A 19,380-nucleotide genomic window follows, 5' to 3' on the forward strand; every position below is an offset into this window, starting at 1 on the left:
AATTCACCTTTGGGGAATTCCCAGTCCTCCACTCTCAGTCCTCTTGGTTTGGGTAAGATTGATGTTACCCCATCTAGCTCCACGGGAAACATATGGGCCTAGCCCAGCCAATTAGGGTATTGGTTTAAGAATGGCATGTGACTCAAGTAGATCCAACGAGACCCATATTGAAGCTTTTGCTGGATTTACTACAAAAGAGTTTTCTACTGGACTCAGATGGGATCTTAGCTGGGAGCTCTTAGTGTTCATGGATGTCTTGTCATGAAATGACTCACCTTCAGATAGAAGTCAATACAAATAAAAGAAATGCTGAGAAATAAGACAAGGCAAATTCTCAGCATCATTTGAGTCCCTAGATCCAACCATACCTGAAGGCAACATCTCCTGGCATTTTTTAGTTTTATGAGTAAAAAAATTCCCTTTTATTCTTAAGCCAGTTTGATTTGAATTTCTATCACTAGCACCTCAAAGAATCTGGTGAATATAAGGGATGAGCAGTAGATGTTAGCCATGTCTGACAGGACTACCACTGTTAGCACTGAGGCAGTGGGCTTTCAGGACAAAGTCCAAGCTGCCAAGGACCAAGAGAACCTAAAGAGAGAAGACAAGGCAAATGGCGGCCCTGGGGGTAGAGTGAAATATTCATTAGGTGGAGACGCCAGTTTACTGTAGTTGAAGAAGCATTTCTCGTCAATGTGAGAGAAGCTGTGCTGGAGCGAAGACAAGGGCAGTCCAGCCCACCTCACATGAGGCTCTCCCATCAGGGGCTTTCGCAGCCGCTCCCGTGTGTGCAGAGCAGCTGTCTTTCATTCACGTCGCCACAGCCCTGCTGGCCACATAGCGCAGCAAGGAGCACAGCCTTCTAAATCAAACTCGCTTGGTCTCAAATCCCTCCACCGCTTATTAACTCCCACTTTTTGCTAACTCAGTGACCTTAAAGAGTTAAAGCTCCGACAAGTTTAAAGCCACTTAAATGAGGAGCTCCAGCTCTCTGAGTCAGCTTTCTCCTCAGGAACGTGGAGGATGACACCCACCATCATCTTGCGCCTGAGAGACCCAACTGGTCTCAACTGATTTTCCACCATCAGAAAAATGACCTTCTTAAAGACAAATCAGATTATGTCACTCACACTCCTTGAAACGTTTCCCTGCTTCTGATCATCATTAGGATGATGATCCAAATTCAAACAACGGGTTCACGTCTCTACGTCATCCAAGATCCAATCCTGCTTATCATTCCAGCCTCCTGACACTCTCCTCCTTGTTTCTCTGTTTCTTGAAAAATAGTTAATTAAAATTATAATAGTCAATAATAAATGTGATACACCACATTAGCAAAATGAAGGATAAAAATCGTATGATTGTCTCAATAGATGCAGAAGAAGCATTTAACAAAATTCAGCATCCATTTATGATAAAAACTCTTAATAAAGTGGGTATAGAGGGAACCTCAACATAATAACGCCCATATATGACAAGCCCACAGCTGACGTCATACTCAATGGTGAAAAGCTGAAAGCTTTTCCTTTAAGATCATGAAAAAGACAGGGATACCCACTCTCAGCATTTTTACTCAACATAGCAATAGAAGTCCTAGCTGGGGCAATTAGGCAAGAAAAAGGAAGAAAAGGCTCCAAATCAAAAAGGAAGAAGTAAAATTGTCTGTATTTGCAGACAACATGATGTAAATTGAAAACTCTGAAGACTCCACAAAAAAACCTGTTACAACTAATAAACCAATTCAGTAAAGGTGCAGGATACACAATCAATATACAACAGTCAGTTGTGTTTCTATACACTAACAACAAACTATCAGAAAGAGAAATTAAGAAAACAATCACATATACAATAGGATCAAAAAGAATAAAATACCTAGAGATAAATTTAACCAATGAGGTGAAAAATCTGTACACTGAGAACTACAAGACACTGATGAAAGAAACTGAAGACACAAATAAATGGAAAGATATTCCCTGCTTATGGTTTGGAAGAATTAATATTGTTAAAATGTTCATACTATCAAAAGCAATCTACAGATTCAATGCAACCCTTATCAAAATTCTAATGGCATTTTTCACAGAAATAGAACAAATAATCCTAAAGTTTGTACGGCATCATAAAAGATCCTGAATAGCTAAAGCAATCTTGAGAAAAAAGGACAAAAGCTGGAGGCATCACACCTCCTGATTTCAAAATATACTACAAAGCTATAGTAATCGAAAGTATGATGTTGACATAAAAACAGACACATAGATCAATGGAACAGAATAGAGTCCAGAAATAAACTCATGTGTATATGGTCAACATGAGGGCCTTATGCTAAGTGAAATAAGTCAGACAGAAAAAGAGAAATACTGTATGATATCACTTTTATGTGGAGTCTAAAAAAGCTGAACTCATTGAAATAGAGAGTAGAATGTGTTTACCAGAGGCTGGGGGTGTGGGAAGTGGGGAGATGTTGGCCAAAGAGTATGAACTTCCAGCTATAAGACCAATAAGTTCTGGGGATCTAACATGTGGCATGGTGACTATAGTTAACAACACTGCGTTACATACTTGAAAGTTGCTAAGAGGCTAGATATTAAATGTTCTTATCATAAAAAAGAAACGGTAATTATGTGAGGTGATGGGGGTGTTAGCTAACTCTACTGTGTAATCATTTTGCAATATATAAATGTGTCAAATCAACAGGGTACACGTTAAACTTATACAGTGTTACACGTCAATTATATTTCAATAAATACGGAAAAAAGTTAACAAATAGCTAATAATAAATAATAGTTATTAATAAAAACTAACATTGATTGAGCACATATGGGCACTGACATAAATGCTTTACTTGAAATAACTCATTTAAACCTTATGACAATCCTATGAAGTAGATACAATTATTAGTCCCACTTTACAGATGGGGAAACTGAGACACAGAGAGGTTCAATAAGTGGCCAACATCAGACAGCAAAGAAGCACCAGAGCCAGCTTGCAAAGCTAGGTGTCAGCATGCAGAGCCCACATGCTGACACTCTCTTACGCTACCTCTGTAAACGCGTTTCATGGCCTTTTCCCCATTTTGTGGCTGCAGTAGACAAAATAATGGTCCCCAAAGATCTTCACATCCTAATTCCCAGAACTGTGAATCTTACGTTATATGGCAGAAAGGACTTTACAGAAGATTAAGTTAAGCATCTTCAGAAGAGATTACCCTAGATTATCTTGGTGGGCCTTAACGTAATCACAAATGTCTTTATGAGAGGGAAGCAACTGAGATTCAACTACAGAAGGGAAGAAGGCAATGTGAGGACCAACCAAGGTACAGGCTGGAGGGATGGGGCCACCAGCCAAGGAATGCAGGCAGCCACCAGTAGCTGAAAGTTTCAGCTACTGAAAGAATAGGCTCTCCAGGAGCCTCCAGAAGGAACCAGCCCTGCCAATACCTTGACTGTCACCCAGTGGAACTGATTTTGGACTTCTGACCTCTGGAACTTGTAAGAGAATAAATTTGTGTTGTTTTAAGCCATCACATTTGTAGCAATTTGCTACAGCATCAGGAGGAAAGCAGCACAGTGACATTAGTGCAGCCGGGGTCTTCCACCAGGAAAGCTCCTCTCCGCACCCTTCGCTCTCCTGAACTCCCACTGACTCTTCAGCTCTTAGCTTCAGGTTCACCTCCGTCGACACCTCAGCCTTAGATTCCCCCAATGTCTCCTCCGCAGCACCCCGGCTTCTCCCTCTTAATGCTCACTGCAGCCCAGTTGTTAACAACTGGTGCTCAGGTGACCAAATCGAAGGCACGGGTGCTGCATGCGGCCGTCTGTCCCACACCGTGTCCCCAGAGTCCAGCTCCAGGGCCCAGCTTGTTTTAGGTTCTCAGTAAATATCTGCTGAAACAACGAATGAATGAATGAAGCTGCTCAGAGATCAACTGGATGCTTTCAAAAGATCACGAATGCGAAGAACTTGGTCCAGGGCCTAGCGTATAATAAGTTCCAGAAAGCAGAGCTGTGTGAGATCCGAGACTCATCTGTGCGGCTTTTGAACAAAATCACAGACACGGAAGTCCCTGATCTTAGGTAAACCCCAGGAAGGGTGCTCTGTGGTGCCTCCTTTTCTCGAAGGCTCTAAAGTCTGTTCCCTTTACCGCAGCTTCTGACGGTCACCCAGTCCTGATGGTGACAATGAGCATTTCAGAGAGCAGAGGATTGAGCGGCCCCAGAATACAGTGAGCCGTGGGGACTCCAGTAAAGCTGCCTCCTGCTCTAAGACTGAGGCCAGCCCTTTGGGCCAGTCAGCAAGGCAGCAGGAGTGGGTAATTCCAGCCTTTCTTAGCCCAGGAGTGTGTGTGTGTGAGCCTCTAGCTGGAGGACCGACTTTCCAGGCCGCAGTGAATTCCCATCATTTCCCAGGGCTCCTTCAGCGTGAGTCCGGTTCTTGAGCCAAGGCTCTGACAGCTTTATTCGCACCTATAATTCAATGTAAGCATCGATGTGTTGGGAAACACTTTGAGGCTATCTTTTAAAGTCAACTTAATTCCCTCTCAAATGCCTCTTTGTTTGCCAAAGTGCCAGCCAGAAGACTTCCAGGTAGGCAGGAGATGAGCTCCAGACGGGGGATCAGCAGGACGTGTCTGCCGGGCGCCCGTCACTTTGCTGGTAGCTGATGTCATTTCCAGTTAGTGGGATGCTGGCAGAGGTGCCTGCAGATGCTCAGATGACATCACTGGGGACCGGCCTGTCACCAGGGGAGATAACAAATGGAGCCCAGCCCTGAGTTCCCGCTGCCCCAGGAAGTCACAATTCATTTCTTGGCTTTGCTGTGGCCCTGGAGGGTAGACACCCTGTGCTCCCACCCTGGCCAAGCCCCACAGAGCCAGGACACACCCTCTGGCTGGCTGCTTTGCTTAAACAAAACAGAGTGGGACACACTGAGCTGACCCAAAAGTGTTCAGCAACTCTGTAACAATAGAAACTGGACAAGCTTGATGCAGGAAGACGCTGTTGGTCAGCGCTCAACATCCATTTCCCTTCCTCCTGGGCTAGCAGAATCCACTTTCGCTCTTATATGCACCCTCCTCTAGACCAGATTGGTCCATCCCCATCCTCAAGGGGTGGATCCTCCTGGGTCTAAGCCAATCATTCATTCATTCATTCATCATTCATTCATTCAGTCAACAGACATTATTGAGTACCTGTTATGTGTTGAGCGTTGTTCCAGGCACTGAAGATAAAGTCACAAAAAAATCAGATACACTCTTTGCCTTCATGAAGCCTTAATTCTAAATAGGGTGATAGGAAATAAACACACAACTGTATATTACACAATAAAAATACAATGTCAGGCCAAGCAGTAACAGCCTTATGAAGAAAATAAAGCCCGATAAAGGGATGAACACAAATAGCCTTGCTGTTTCAGATAGGGAGACAGGGAAGGTGATATTTGAGCAGACAGGAATGAAGGAGGGGCACCAGCTTTGTGAATCTCTGGAGGAAAGCACTCCAGTCAGAGGGAACAGAATGTGCAAAGTGTGCAAAGGCCCCACGACAGGGATAACCTTCGTGCTGAGGCCAGCCAGGAGGCCACTGCGGCTGGAGTGTCGTGAGCAGGGGCCGCATTACGGAAAAGACTTTGGATTTTGTTCTAAATGGGATGGGAAATCACTGGGGGCTCTTCACAGAGGGGGAAACTCGATCTGATTTCCGTTTTCAGAGGATACAACGCGCAGAAAGCCAACGCCAGGGCGGCAAGAAGGGAAGCAGGTGACCAGTGAGCCGCTGAACCGGGATGGTGGCCAGGAGGGTGATAACTGGGTCGACGTGGGAACTATTTTGAATGAGGAGGCAGAAGGGTTTGCTGAGGGACTTGGTGTGGAGAGTGAGAGAAGGAGGAGTGACGGTGAACTCCAACGTTCAGGGCCAGCACTACCGAGTCAGGCAGAGCCCGCAAACTGAGAACTGGAGCGGCCTCCCGATGTGGGAGCCCAAGGGCCTGGTCCCATGTGCTCAGTCCGAGGTGCCCGCTCCACAGCCAGGTGGAGACGTGAGGAGGCAGCCAGCGGGTCCAGGAGCGCGGAGACCAGGCGAGGGCAGCCTGGGTCCCTGACAGGCGCCTGGGCTGGGCCTCAGGCTGGGACACAATTCGAGCCAATGAGACATGGCTGAAGGAGGCTTGGGCACAAAGTGTCCTCATTTCTTTCTTTCTTTTCTTTTAATAAGAAATCTGATCTCTAAAATTGGTGACCAAGTACAATTTTTTCCTATTTTTAAAACACTTTGTGGGCCAAACAAAATCCTTATGAGCAGGTTGCCAGTTTACAATCTCTGGCTTAAGACATGAAAAATATGTATATAAAGATAACCTTTTTCCAACTCTAAGTGATGAACTCAAAAATTACAAGGATTGTCTGCTTAGCTGAGCCAAGACAGACCTGTGGTAAATAACAAGCGTACAACTAACGCAGGTCCTTGAAGTTGTTCACAATGAGGAATGAAACTTGGTTGGTTGAATGAATGAATGAGCCTCCAATTTTCCAATCACCTCTGATGGTCACTGAAATCTTTTAGGTGCACTGGAATTAGAGTAGGAGATCTGGGTTCTATCTCTGGTTCTCTTACTAATTAATTGTAATGCTGGGCAAGGGCATACCCTCTCTGAGCCTCAGTTTACCCATCTGTACAATGAGTCTCTGTGGGCCCAACTGGCCCTGCCCCTCTGTGAAGTTGTGAGAACACAGGCTCTGAGAGGAATGCTGACTTTCCCCTGCTTGATGTGTGACCTCCAGTACTTCATCTCTGAAATGATTTATGATCCCTTCCAGCATTAATTTCCATTAAGTCACAGCAGAGTTGCCTGGTTACTTGTGTTGATGGAAATAGCAAAAACCCCCAGGAAAGCCGTATTTATGAGGAAGCCAGCTCCTTGGTGCACACACACATACACACAACCTGGGAGGGGAGGCCAAGCTATTCCTTTCAGAGCAGCTACGCCCTGGCTCCTGCTGAGTACCGAGTCTGGTCAGGGCGGGCACTGGGCTCTTTTTGAGGTCAATAGGGCTGTCTTTGGGGCTCTCAGCCTCCCTTGGTACCTCATCCCCAGGAGCTAAGAGCTACCCTAAGAATCCCAAAGCTTAGCCCTTTGGGGACTCCCTCTGGTTCTCCCGCAGGACTTGGGGACGAGTAAAGGCATTAAGACTCCAAGGCCCCCGGCCCAGGCCCGCACACAGGGAGTGTGCACACTGTCCTGCCCCTCAGACCCCCCACCCACAGATACCAACGAACCAAAGTGAGCACTCAGGGCGGCGCATGAGGCAGTCTTTGATCGCAGATTTTAAAGTGCTCAAAGGTGGGGATTTCTGGGCTCTTTCATTGATTTCAAAGGTCTGACAATAATTGCTCATTTTAAAAATAAAATAAAAGACTTACTGGAAACCCTTCTCTTAGCACAGTTCAGCCCACCTCACCTACCTAAAACTTCTTTGGTCTGAAGTTATGTCAATTCTGCCTTGTTAGTGATAGCCGGTCAGGACTCTGTTTGCAGGTGGACTAATAGGAAATGGGGGGAGGAGGACATTATGACTCACTCAGTGCTTTATGTTTGAAGACTTCGTCTGTCTGAACCCAATGGGAGGGACCGCTGAAAGAGGTCTCCAGTGTCACAAAGCTTGGGCGCCAGCAAGTAAATGCTGCACATTTTGACAGGGGGCTGCTGGTGACTCTAGCCCCCGCTTTGAGGTCTGGGCCCTAAGAAACTCTGACTGTGTTGGAGTGTCCCCAAAGCACAGATCCAAGGAAGAAAGCGGAAGGGACACTGTGCTAACAGTGACTAATGTCGCTTCCACTTAACTGGCTCTTGGCAGATATGTTGCAGATGTTCAAATGGCCTCATTAGGGACCAGGATGTCAACAACCAGACAGACACAGACAGCGCCCTGCTGAAGATGCCTGCACATTCCATGCCTTTGGAATTCTTTAACTCATTCCTCAAGGTTTCCAACGGGTGGGAATCCCAGGCCATGGCATGTGGCATCGTAAAGAGCTGGAGGGAAGCTACAGCTTAGATTTGTTGAGTAGGCTGCCTTTGCTGTGTTATCAGAGAACCCCAAAGCTCTCTCTCGCTCCCCCCACTTTACTGTGTGGGTTGCCTTCCTCCTTTGCTATGTCAGCAGGGCTCCCTCCAGGCCGCATGGAAAGAGTAAGCCTGGCCTCCAGACGCGCCCAGGCTTACCTTTGACCACCATTCAACCCCAAAGGAAAGAGAGCGTGCCTCTCAGTCACCATCGAGAAAATCCTGGGGAGGACTTTGACCCAGGTTGGGTCAGGCCTTCATTTGTCGCTGTGGCCAGGGGCATAGGATGCTACACAAGGCCGGGCCTGGAGTCATACACCTTCCTCCCCTGCTTAGACTAGGAGCTTGGAAACGAGTCTCCCTCTGCCTCCCATCGGCAACCTTTCTCCGCCTGGGGTCGCCCTGTAGGGGCCACTCGGTAAACGTTGGCTGAGTCAAATCTGTCAGCAAACCCAAAGGCTTTTTCTTACAGACCCACTCAGCACAAACCAGGAAGAAAAGAACTAAATGTGGAGAAGACTAACAACAGAGATAATTCATAAACCGACTAGTCAACTGATCAAAATTTGTTACGTTCAGGGGCCGGCCCCGTGGCCGAGTGGTTAAGTTCTCACGCTCTGCTTCGGTGGCCCAAGGTTCGGATCCTGGGCGCGGACATGGCACCGCTCGTCAGGCCACGTTGAGGCAGTGTCTCACATGCCACAGTTAGAAGGACCCACAACTAGAATACACAACTATGCACTGGGAGGATTTGGGGAGAAAAAAAAAATTTGTTAAGTTGAACAGCAGCAGCAATTCTGAGAGCCCTGGAGATATCTCATCTAATAAACTCCCTCCAGAGCTAATAGGAAAAAATTTCTTGCATGGTGGTTTACAAAGCCTTTTTACATCATTTGTTTCACGTCCATACAGTTCAACAAATAATAATGAGTCTCCCAGACCCTGTGCTCACTGGTGGGCTATGGCAGCAAAAGCAGACATGGTTCTCCTCAGAGAACTCTCGGTGTAGTACTAAAGAGAGAGATTAAATAATTGAAGAGAGAATAACAGTCGACGTACTTATTATACAGAGCATTTGCTGTGTCAGGCGCTACGCTCAATTAATCCTTACAACAGTCCTTTGAGACAGATACTGTTATTAGCCTTGGAAGTTGGGTGACTTATCCAGGGTCACCAGCCAACAAGCGACAGAGCCAGAAGTCAAACCCATGTAGCTTGGCTCCTGAGTCTATGCTCTTAGCCGTGGTACTATACCACAGGCCCACAACAGTGCTATGAGCGTTCCAATGGAAAGTAGATGGCTCAAGGAAGACTCGAGCATTGAACCCAGTCAGGTGGTCAGGAACAGCCTTCTTAACTGGAGCCTGTGAGCACATAACGTCTCCGTGACACTTAGAGGCACAACACAGACACTGACCAGCATCATTTTACACTGACAGAAAAATTCTGGCTGGGTGAGACTGCGTGGCTTGCCCAAGGTCACACAGCAAGTTGGAGATGATTAGATCTTACAGCCAGGCCTGCTGGTCTTCAGAATCTGGTGTCCTTCCCATCCAGCTGAGCACAAAGGCTGCAGCAGTGGCCTCACTAAGCTGCGCTCACAAGTCTCCAGGGACCTCCACACAGAACTCATTGGCCTTGGCCCAACTGTCTTAACATAAATAACCCCCAGGTTGACGGCACACGTCTTACAGAGCACATCCAATGGAGAGCCTAGAAGCAAACTGTCCTTCTGGAAATTGCATTAAGGTAATGTGTTTGTTTGTTTAACTTAGAAGGTAAGACAGAATGGCCTTGTGTTAAACACTGTGAAATAACCATCAGAAGTTATGTGCTGACGTTTGTATTTAGAATTAAAGGACATTCGCAAGAGCAGGGGAGGTTACAGTACCGGCTGGGGACCCAGAGCCTTCAGAGAAGTGGATTGTTATTCACCGAGATGTAATGATTAACAGCTAAAAATCCACTCTTGCGGATCCCCATGTCTGGGGAAGAATAGAAGCTTTTGTGTTTTTTTTTTTTTTTCCTGAAATAAAAAGCCACATCTTTCTTTCCAGGGAGCACATTAGAATGAGGGGTTTCCAGAGAGCTGGAAAAAAAGGCCAGGATATTTTGGAGTCAAGGTCCCTCGTCCCTCCCCTCACCACCGTCCCTGCAGGGGAGGGGAAGTTGAGTGTTCGGGACAGCCCAGCTGGGAGGGAGGAAGGGGCTGAGTCCACCTGGCAGCCCCTGGAGGGGCTCAGTGTAGGTGCCGTGAGGTGGCAGGAGCCGGGCCACAAAGCGACACCAGTGCCCTCTGCTGAGGACTTCCTGTGGCGGACACTCCTCTGCCCACTTCACACCCTCGAGCTCATTTAACTCATTGATATCATCAGTATCCTCACCTTGCAGGTAAGGAGACTGAGACACAGCGGTTCACTCGTTCAAGACCGTATTTCTAGAAAGTAGAGCCGCCAGAATTCAAGGGGAGCGATGCTACAGCGAAAGGGTAGTCCTGCACTCGCCACCCTGCTGATGCGAGCCCACAGAGACCGCCTCTCTTATGAGCTCTTCTGGCTCTGAACTTGACACTGGCCAGTCATTTTTGGTTTATAGCCACCTCCTTACAAACTGTCAGCTTAATTTTGGCCCCTGAGCTTTCTTCCCTGGGGAACTAGGGTGGGCAGGGGGAGAGGAGAGAGAGAGAGAGAGAGAGAGAGAGAGAGAGAGAGAGAGGCAGGCTAATTACTTTTGAAGAAGTCAGACCGCATTATAACCAGCCTCTCACCCCAGTGATGAAAAAGCTATTGTTGGGGTGTCTTGGCACCAGAAAGGAAGAGAGAGATTTTCCTGAATCATTTCTCATTTTTTATTTAGGCTTCACACTTTTCCTGGGGCCTCTGGGCAGCCTTCCAGACCCCATCCCCAGGACTGACTGAGTTCCTGAGGTAAGTGGTCTGTCCCTCCCAGGCTGGGGAGGGCGGGCTGAGGCCGGCCGGCGCGCTGGGCTCGGCCGCTGACATTGTACACGCTAATGCAATGTGAAGGAGCACGTCTAAACAGCCTGTCCAAATTTTTTGATGTTCTTGAACCCACAGATGGGATTCATTTCCACACTGTTCGCAAAACGTAAACGATACAAGGACATTAAAGAGCATTAAACTACTTGATGACATTTTGGTCACATTAATGAAAAGTGGCATTTTTTAAACTACCAGAAAGAAAGAGAAAGAGAGTGGGGGAAGAGAGGGGAGGGAGGAAGAGGAAGACAGACAAAGCAGGGAGGGGAAGAAGAGGAGGAGAGAGGTTTGAATCCATCTAAAATGTAGAAGAAATGCCGGCCAGCCCAGCTCTTATCAAGCCAATTGGGACCTTGCTGAGTAGGACATAAGAAGCAGACATCTTCAGGGACCGGACAGGTCTGCAGAACATTCCAACACCTACATAGTGAGCGGCACAGAGATACAAATACCTTAATGATCCCTTCCAGACTGACTAGTTTGGCCAACATACCATTGGGACACAAGAGAGCACAGGAGGAATGTCAGACTCCCCTCCTCCAGGCAGCCTTCCTGGAGTGCCTCCCCAGGCTAGATTAGGTGTCTCTTCTCTGGATTCCCAGAGACCTTATGCTTACCCTCATCAGAGCCCACATCACCTTGTCATTTAATCATTGATTGACTTGCAGGAACACCCTTTCCCCTGCCCCTAGACTGTTGGCTTCTCCAGGGCATAAAACAAGGATTAGGAGCAGAGGTTTGAAGAGACAAGTTCGCCTGGGTTCAAATCCCAGCCAGCCCATGTATGGGTTTTATGATCTGGAGCAAGTTCATTAATCTCCCTGGGCCTCAGCCATGCCACCCGTAAAATGGGGTGAGGAGAAAATCTAGCTCGTAGAGTTGTACTGATGCCTAACTGAGGTGATGGGTGGAGAACGCACAGCCCTGCGCCTGCCTGGACACACACACTCAGCACGGGTCTCAAGGAGCATCAGCCTCCAGCCCCGTGCCCAAGGCCTCGGCACAGAGAAGGCACTCAGGAAATCCTGTGAAAGAAATGAGCCTCAACAGACTAAGACAAAAATAAAACCACTTATCTAGGGGACTAACGAATTGGACATGGAGCCACAGAAAGTAACAATGGGCGGCAGAGACATTTTATAACTTAGCAAGTCCCGGGCACCTTGTTTTACAATAAACAAAATTAGCACTGTGGGATCTCTCAGGAGAGCCGGTGGAGACGTCCTGCCCACTCCTCCAGCCAGCCCCGGCTGGTGACCAGGGGACGGCCCCCTCCGCGCCGCCTGGCAGGGCTTCCTCCTCCAGCCCTGGCGGTTACATTAATTGCTAATGACAATGGCAACCTTCACTCTGTGTGGTTTCCTGCCCAGATTCTGGATCCTTTACAAGCCTTCCTTTTCTTTTTTTCCCAGATAGGAAATGCAACCCGAGACGTGTGAAGAAAAAAACAGTGTGCTTATTGTCACGGCCTCCACTCCTCGCTGGGCTCCCAGGCCGCCGGCCGGGTGCTCTGGGGTGTCTGCCCCGCCGCAGAGAAGAATAAACCCAGACTCCAATCATAGGAAATTCATCAAATGTGCTTCTCAGAGCTCTGTCTTTCAAGGTCTGCTTTCCTGCCATATGATCTCTATAAACCGAATCACTGTGAGCCAGGGCACAGGACCAGAGGCGCCTGAGGCTCGCGGATAATGAATGCCAAATGCATGTGACAATGGACTGATCAGGGAGCTGAATGGAAATGTCTGAGCTGTGCTTTTCTATATGTATATACACACACATACATGCATACGTGCATGTATGCACCAGCGCACACACACTCACACACACACACGCACAAGTCAAGCACACAGTACGTCTTAACAAAGGCCAACTGTGATCCTTGCTGCCAGACTCAGTTAACACACTTCTCAGTAACTCTGTTAAATTATCAGGACAAAGAAGGATACAATGAAAGAGAAAAAAGTATCAGATCCCAGTTTAGCTGGGGACACTCGACATGGAAGGATCACGGATTTGACGTAGAAATTCAGAACGCCTTTTGCTCAGGGATGAGCATGGGAGCCAACACACAGGGGAACCTCAACTGAAAAATGAAAATCAACCACTCATTCTGGGCACCAGTGGTAAACGGGAGGAATTGCGCTCCATTGAATGACTTATTGTACGATGACCTGAAAATGGTTTCTACCCCTCCTGGGTCTGACCAGCCCCTTCACTCGATAACCAGTTACCCGTGTGGCCAGGTAAGAGAAGAGAACACAAGACAGAAAATAGCAGGCCACCAACTAAAGGCAAAAAGGTAATTAATGTTATAGCCTTTTAGATTCTAGAAAATACTGCACTTAAAACTGCAAGTCAACTCAGCGGCTGTCTGCAACCGATAAATGCTTCCATATTCACAGGCATCAGCAATCTTCCTCTTACAAAAAAAGTAATAATACATACATATTAATGGATCACATTTTGTCCTTTGGGGAGCATAATTTTTAAAAGGGCCAAGGCAGCAATAATAGTTCCTTTAAAAATTCTAAATGCTGTAATTGTTTTCTCTGAATTATGGTGCTAGGATTTAATTAGTGATGAATGTTCGGTATGGGGTTTGGTCATTTTTGATGAATTCAGCCAAACAGAAAAGTAGTCTTGTCCTCCTTGCTCCCTCCCCGCCCCCCACCCCCTTCCTTCCCTAGGACCTTGAAATGCGCGAGCACCTGAGAACATGTCCACGTGGGCATTTTCTTTCCTGTAGTTTGGCCGGAGTTAAGAGGGAGATGGCTTCAACCACAGTTCAACGAGGAACACGAAACATGGTCAGTGAGGTCATGCAATTCAGCACAAGTTTTGAGGTTTTCTAGTTATATGGAGGAAAAATAATAAAATGCGAATGGTAGAAATTTCTTCTCTGCGATGTTCTTATAACTAGAAAGACATTGTCCAGGTCTTAGGCCTGGGATCTTGGGCCTAAAGGATTCATGAGCAATAGGGCTAAAGGTGTGTGTGTGGGGAGGCGGTGGGAAGGCCATTCTTCATTCATTCAATGAACAACCATTAAGCAAAGCCTACTGGGTCCAGACTCTGAGCTGGGCACTGAGCACACAGCCCTGGCAATGGCGCACTTGCCCGAGGATAAACACAATCGCTTTGTTCTTCTCCAAACCACTTCTTTGTCAAAGCAGCTGGAGGGAAGCCCAGACCAGCGGCCATCCACACAGGCGGAATCAACGTGGAGGCACAGCAGGGCCCCTGGGGGCCTGGCCCACCCCTCTCATCCACCTTCAGGACTTCTTTCATTTGAGACCTGGAGGCTGTTCCTGGGTTCCCAGTGTCCTCTATTAACATGCAAATGCCCCTGGGAAAGGTCACACCTTGAGACCCCATCAGCTAACCTCTTGCTCACCAGTTACTTCTTAGCAAGGATTAGCAGAAACAGAACACCGAAAAGGCTTGGGGGTGGGGGAAGGTCCGGGCTGCGGGGAGGGAGGTGACAGACCTCTCCCTACTGCCAAGACTGCCCTGGACGGTGGATTTGCTTTAGCGCGACACCAAATCAATATACTTAGTCCAATAACAGTTGATCTTATTCAACTGTAACACAAAACAAAATTCTATTTGCATGCCTTTCGTGCCTGCCTGATTATGCCATAAGAATCACCTGCTTCACAATTTTGTCCAAATAATAAAAATGATGCTTCCCAAAACGGCAGGCCGCAGCAGTCAGTGGAGCTTCCCCGACTCTGTCTAGTGTCCCGTCTTGCTGTCTTGTTTCTCCCTGTCATCTCTGCCTCCTCCCGCCCATCATTCTTGCCTCCTCTTACCTCTTAGCCCAACACACTTCTTCTTGCTCATCTTCCGCCGCTGTAGGCCTCTCTACAGCGCTGTTGACGTCCACTGATCCAGCTGAAGGGAGCTTTCTTCATTCTTCTCAATAAAGCCTTTAAAATGTCATTCGGAGAGGGCCACGGTTAAGAGCCCATGGTTAAGGATCTCGAATCCACCAGAAAGACTTGGATTCAAATCCTATTTCTGCCACTTCTAGATACCGAGGCAAGTGACTTATGCTCTCCTACCATCAGCTTCCTCTCTGTTTATCTTTTGAGAGGAATACGTGAAATTATACATATATTATAGAAATTTTATATATATAGTGCCATGCACTCAGTCAAGTACTCAATAAATATTTGCAATTTCTATTGTTATATCTTATATCTTATTATATAATCCCTTTTTTTGAAATCTTATTATATTATGAAATGGGATTCCAAAATAATGTTCAGGTAGTTTAAAAACAAAGTGTTTTTATACCAGTGAGTGTTAGGCCTCTAAAATTGTTCCCTGAGGGAAATGTTGACTTATTTCCACATTGCTGTCATCGACCGTCATTGTTTTTCATTCATTCCTTTATTCATTTGACAAATATTTCATGTGTCCCGACTATGTGCCAAGCACTGAGCCAGGTTCTTAGAACCCAGACACGGGCCCACTTGATCCCTGGCTTCTAGGAGCTCACATCTAGGGGTCAGAGCGAGGGAGCAATGGCAGGCGTCCATCGAGCGCTATGGGAGCTCTGCCAGCACAGAAGGAGCTGTCTGGGGTGGGTGGTGACGACATCGGACAGGCACTCAAGCCGAGCGTTAAAGGAGGATGATGTTTGTTGCCATTTATTCAGACGCGTCTATGTGCCAGTCACCGAGCAGGGAGCTTTATCGCGTCACCGTGTTCTTCACCATAATCCTGCGAGGTAAACATTCTTCTCACTTCGCAGGCGAGCACGCGGAGTCTCAGGGAGGTGGGGGGTGTGCCCAGAATCTGACAACTCGTCCAGAACAGCTGAGATTTCTACCCACGTCGGGGGGGTTCCCACGCCCGTGCACTTTCTTGCAACCTACTGGCCAATTCAGTGGCCGCTCAGCCAAAAAAGGGAAAAAATGGTCTTGGTGTTTATAGGCACATCTTCAGTTTCTGTTTGGTTTTTATTATGTAATATTTGGTACATACAAAATAATCTGCTAATATTTAAGTTTATCACGTAGAAACATATATTGGAATATTGGAAAACACAGAGAACGATATATATGTTGTATATAGCAAAACAAATATATTTATCTTTTAGGCGAATAGCTTGCCAGGCATTTTTATGCCTAGAAGAAGAGGCTCACACACACAAACAGGATCATATTCCAATGCATGTGGGGAACTTCCTTTTTCCACTTAACCACAGATCAAGAACGTGTCCATGTCACTAAATATACATCTATGCCGCCCTTATTCATCACTGTTAAATGTTCTTTGAATGCATAGATACCATCCTTTATTGAACCTATTCTCTCTTCAGACAGCTAGCTTAATTTCAATTTTTTAATTATCATGAATAACATTGTGATGATCATCCTTCACGTGTTTGTCCCATCCTTCTCTTAAGATAATTTATGGAAGGGGACTCGCTGGGTTGGACATATTTTGCTACATTGTGTTTCCTCATGTGTTTACACTTCCATTAACAATTTATGAAAGTGGCCTGACATTTTTTCATATTTTTCTGTTCACCAGTTTATCTTACTGGTTTTATAAGAGTTCTTTATATATTAAGGTTATGAACTTTTTGTATATTCTATGGTATATTTGCTATACAGAAATATTTAATTTTTGCATAGTGAAATCTATAAATTTCTCTATGGTTTCTGCTGTGGATGCAATATTTAGGAAAACCTTCCCGAATTGTGATCCTAAATTTGCCCTTAGACATTCTGTGGGCTCAGTTTTTATATTTTATTTTCTAATCTATCCAGAATTTAATGTGCTTTATGATAGAAAGATAGAATCCAAATTAATATGTTCTGAGTACCACCTTTTGCCCAACCCTCCACATATGAAATACCACTTCTATTACATACCAGATAATAGCAGTGAGGAGCTTTCTGGTATTTTCCACTGGTCTAGCTGTCTATTTTCAATCACAGAACCATGCTGTTTTAATTATTACTACTCAGCAGTATATTTAGTGTTTGGCAGTGTTAGTCTCTTCTCATCATTTTTCTGTCTCGAAGATTTACATAGTCTTTCCTGGTTTTCTTTCTTTCAAAAGTGAGGGTTTGAGTGGAAGATAACTTTAAAAAGTATGGCAGTAATATGCACAATAAGGTGTGTCGTGTTTTGTAAAATTAGCCTCACTATTTCATAGCCACACTCAGTTCATTTCCACACTGGATGGTAATGAGGCAGGCATGCCCAGCCCATCACTGGACCTGTTACATCCTGTTTGCCAAGAACCTTGTCCATATGAAAAGGCAATACAGCAAGCAGTTGAGAGCACAGGATGTAGCTGTGTGACCTTAGGTCAGCTATTTAACCTCTCTGAGCCTCCATGTCATGTTTGCAAGGGGGCGGGGAGTGACAATATACTACCTCCCAACATATGAGCTGCCCAGGAAGGTACTTAGACGAGACCCTGGCACAGAGTAAATATTCCATGAGCGTTAACTAGCATTGTCACGTCCCAAAGGTCTGGTCATCCCAGTGATTTGCTGATTTGTCTTAACTTGGAATAGGGCGATTGAAAGGAAGACACTAAATTAGGAAACATGAGTCAATAAAATAAAATTTCACAAGCCTTTGCAAATGTTTATAGGGATGAGTAATTGTCATTAAGCGGTTATACTTCACGGTGTCCAGGGCGCTGGCATTTAAAGCAAGCCGTGGCCTGGCCTGGAGGGGGCCACGTGGTGTAAGAGGACAGCTTGCCACCTGAGGACCCCGAACAAGCCCGGTCGTCTGAACCCGCTGCAGATTCCACTCAGGGCCCTCGTCTTGGCCTGCGTCAGGCCCGTCAGCTCCGAGCCCAGACTTGCCCTCACCCTCAGCTCTCACTCCATCTCTGTTCAGAGCAGCTCTCTGCTGCCGGCTGAGAGTCTGAGCATGGGGACGAGCCTGAGCTCAGGAGTCAGCCTGCCCTCAGTCAAAACTCCCGCTCTGCCACAAACCACTTCAGTCTTAGAACTGGAGTTCTTCTCAGCTGAAAAATGGGGTTGTTATGCCTTCCCTGCCGGGTTACTATGGGGATCGGCGAGAATACTACACATAAAACATTTTATAGAGCGTCAGTCATAGAATAGGTGCTCAACAAACATTACTGCATCAATAAGGAATGTTTGATTCTAAGGGGCAGAAAATCCAGTTCAAACTGGCTTAAAAGATAATGGAAAATTGTCGGTTTATATAACTGGAGATTCAAGGAAAAGCTGGGCTTCAGGAGCAGTTTGATTCAGTGGCCTCACTGTGTCATCAAGAATTTGTTCGTTTATGTATTCGTTTCCTCTCTCTTCACCCCGACCTTCATAGAATCAGTTCCATCCTAAGGCTGCCTCTCATGGTCCCCAAAATGGCTGCAAGCATCCACACAGAACACAAGAGGGCCAAACCCAGAAATGTCTTCAGCTGCATGAGGAAGAGCTCTCCTACGAACCCCAGCAAATTCCTCTTCTTGTAGCTCAACAGCCAGAATGACGTCGCAGGCCCGTCTCTGAAGCAAAAGCGACGGCTGAAAGATGCAACTGTGCACACTGGCTTAGGTCTGGACCACAGGCCCTAGGTGTGGAGTCACCTTTTTGCCAGTGAAGAAGTGAGTAGAGGCAAGAGGATGGAAACTGGACCAAAAATCAGAGTAATTACTAAGAGAAAGATGAATGGACATTGGGGGACTACTCCAGTGTCCACGCCTCGTGTCCCAGCCCCCCGCAGAGCACACATGAGGGCTGGACAGTTCTCCACTGAAACTTGAAGCCCCAAACTTTTGCCTGGGTTCTGGGTCGACAAAGAAAGGAAAGCTCAACCCACCACGGAGGGACTAAAAGCATTCTTCCTAAACGACAGCAGGCAGAACAACAATAATGATAATGTAGACAGTTTAAAAGAAAAAGTTAACATTAAAAATAGCCTTCTGAAAGAACACACATATTCTCGTTCCACACCCCTTGAGAAGCAGCTCTGTGGATGTGCACAGAGGGCCAAGGACAAGTCACGGGCACGACCCTGGGACTTTCCTCTGGGCGCCTCCCTGCTCTCCCTCCTTCCTGTTCTCCCTCTGTTTACACTTTATCAGCCTCTATACCTGGGAGGAAATCTGGAAGGGGAGGGACAGCCGGCCCAAGGGCTGAGTGAGCTGCCCGTCCCTGCTGTGGCATGAAGCTTGGTCGCCGGGAAGCTTCCACGGCCGAGCCCAAGTGGCCCTTCATGCCTCCAGGTTGCTAAGCGACAACACTTCAAGTTTGGAAATCTTTATCCACACCGGATATATTATCCCGGCAAATTGGACTTTCAGATCTGGCAGCAA

At 46.6% G+C, this 19,380-nt stretch overlaps 1 long non-coding RNA gene across 1 annotated transcript; it reads left to right on the forward strand.

Annotated features, from left to right (window-relative positions):
• The first annotated feature begins 9,514 nt into the window (after positions 1-9,514).
• Positions 9,515-13,914, forward strand: LOC139041276 (uncharacterized). The gene is made up of 3 exons (XR_011496116.1): positions 9,515-9,807; positions 10,915-10,985; positions 12,470-13,914. It is a non-coding gene; the product is annotated as an uncharacterized lncRNA (long non-coding RNA).
• The last annotated feature ends 5,466 nt before the right edge of the window (positions 13,915-19,380 follow it).

Source organism: Equus asinus, chromosome 20 (genome assembly GCF_041296235.1).
Source record: "Equus asinus isolate D_3611 breed Donkey chromosome 20, EquAss-T2T_v2, whole genome shotgun sequence".
Lineage (NCBI taxonomy): Eukaryota > Metazoa > Chordata > Mammalia > Perissodactyla > Equidae > Equus > Equus asinus.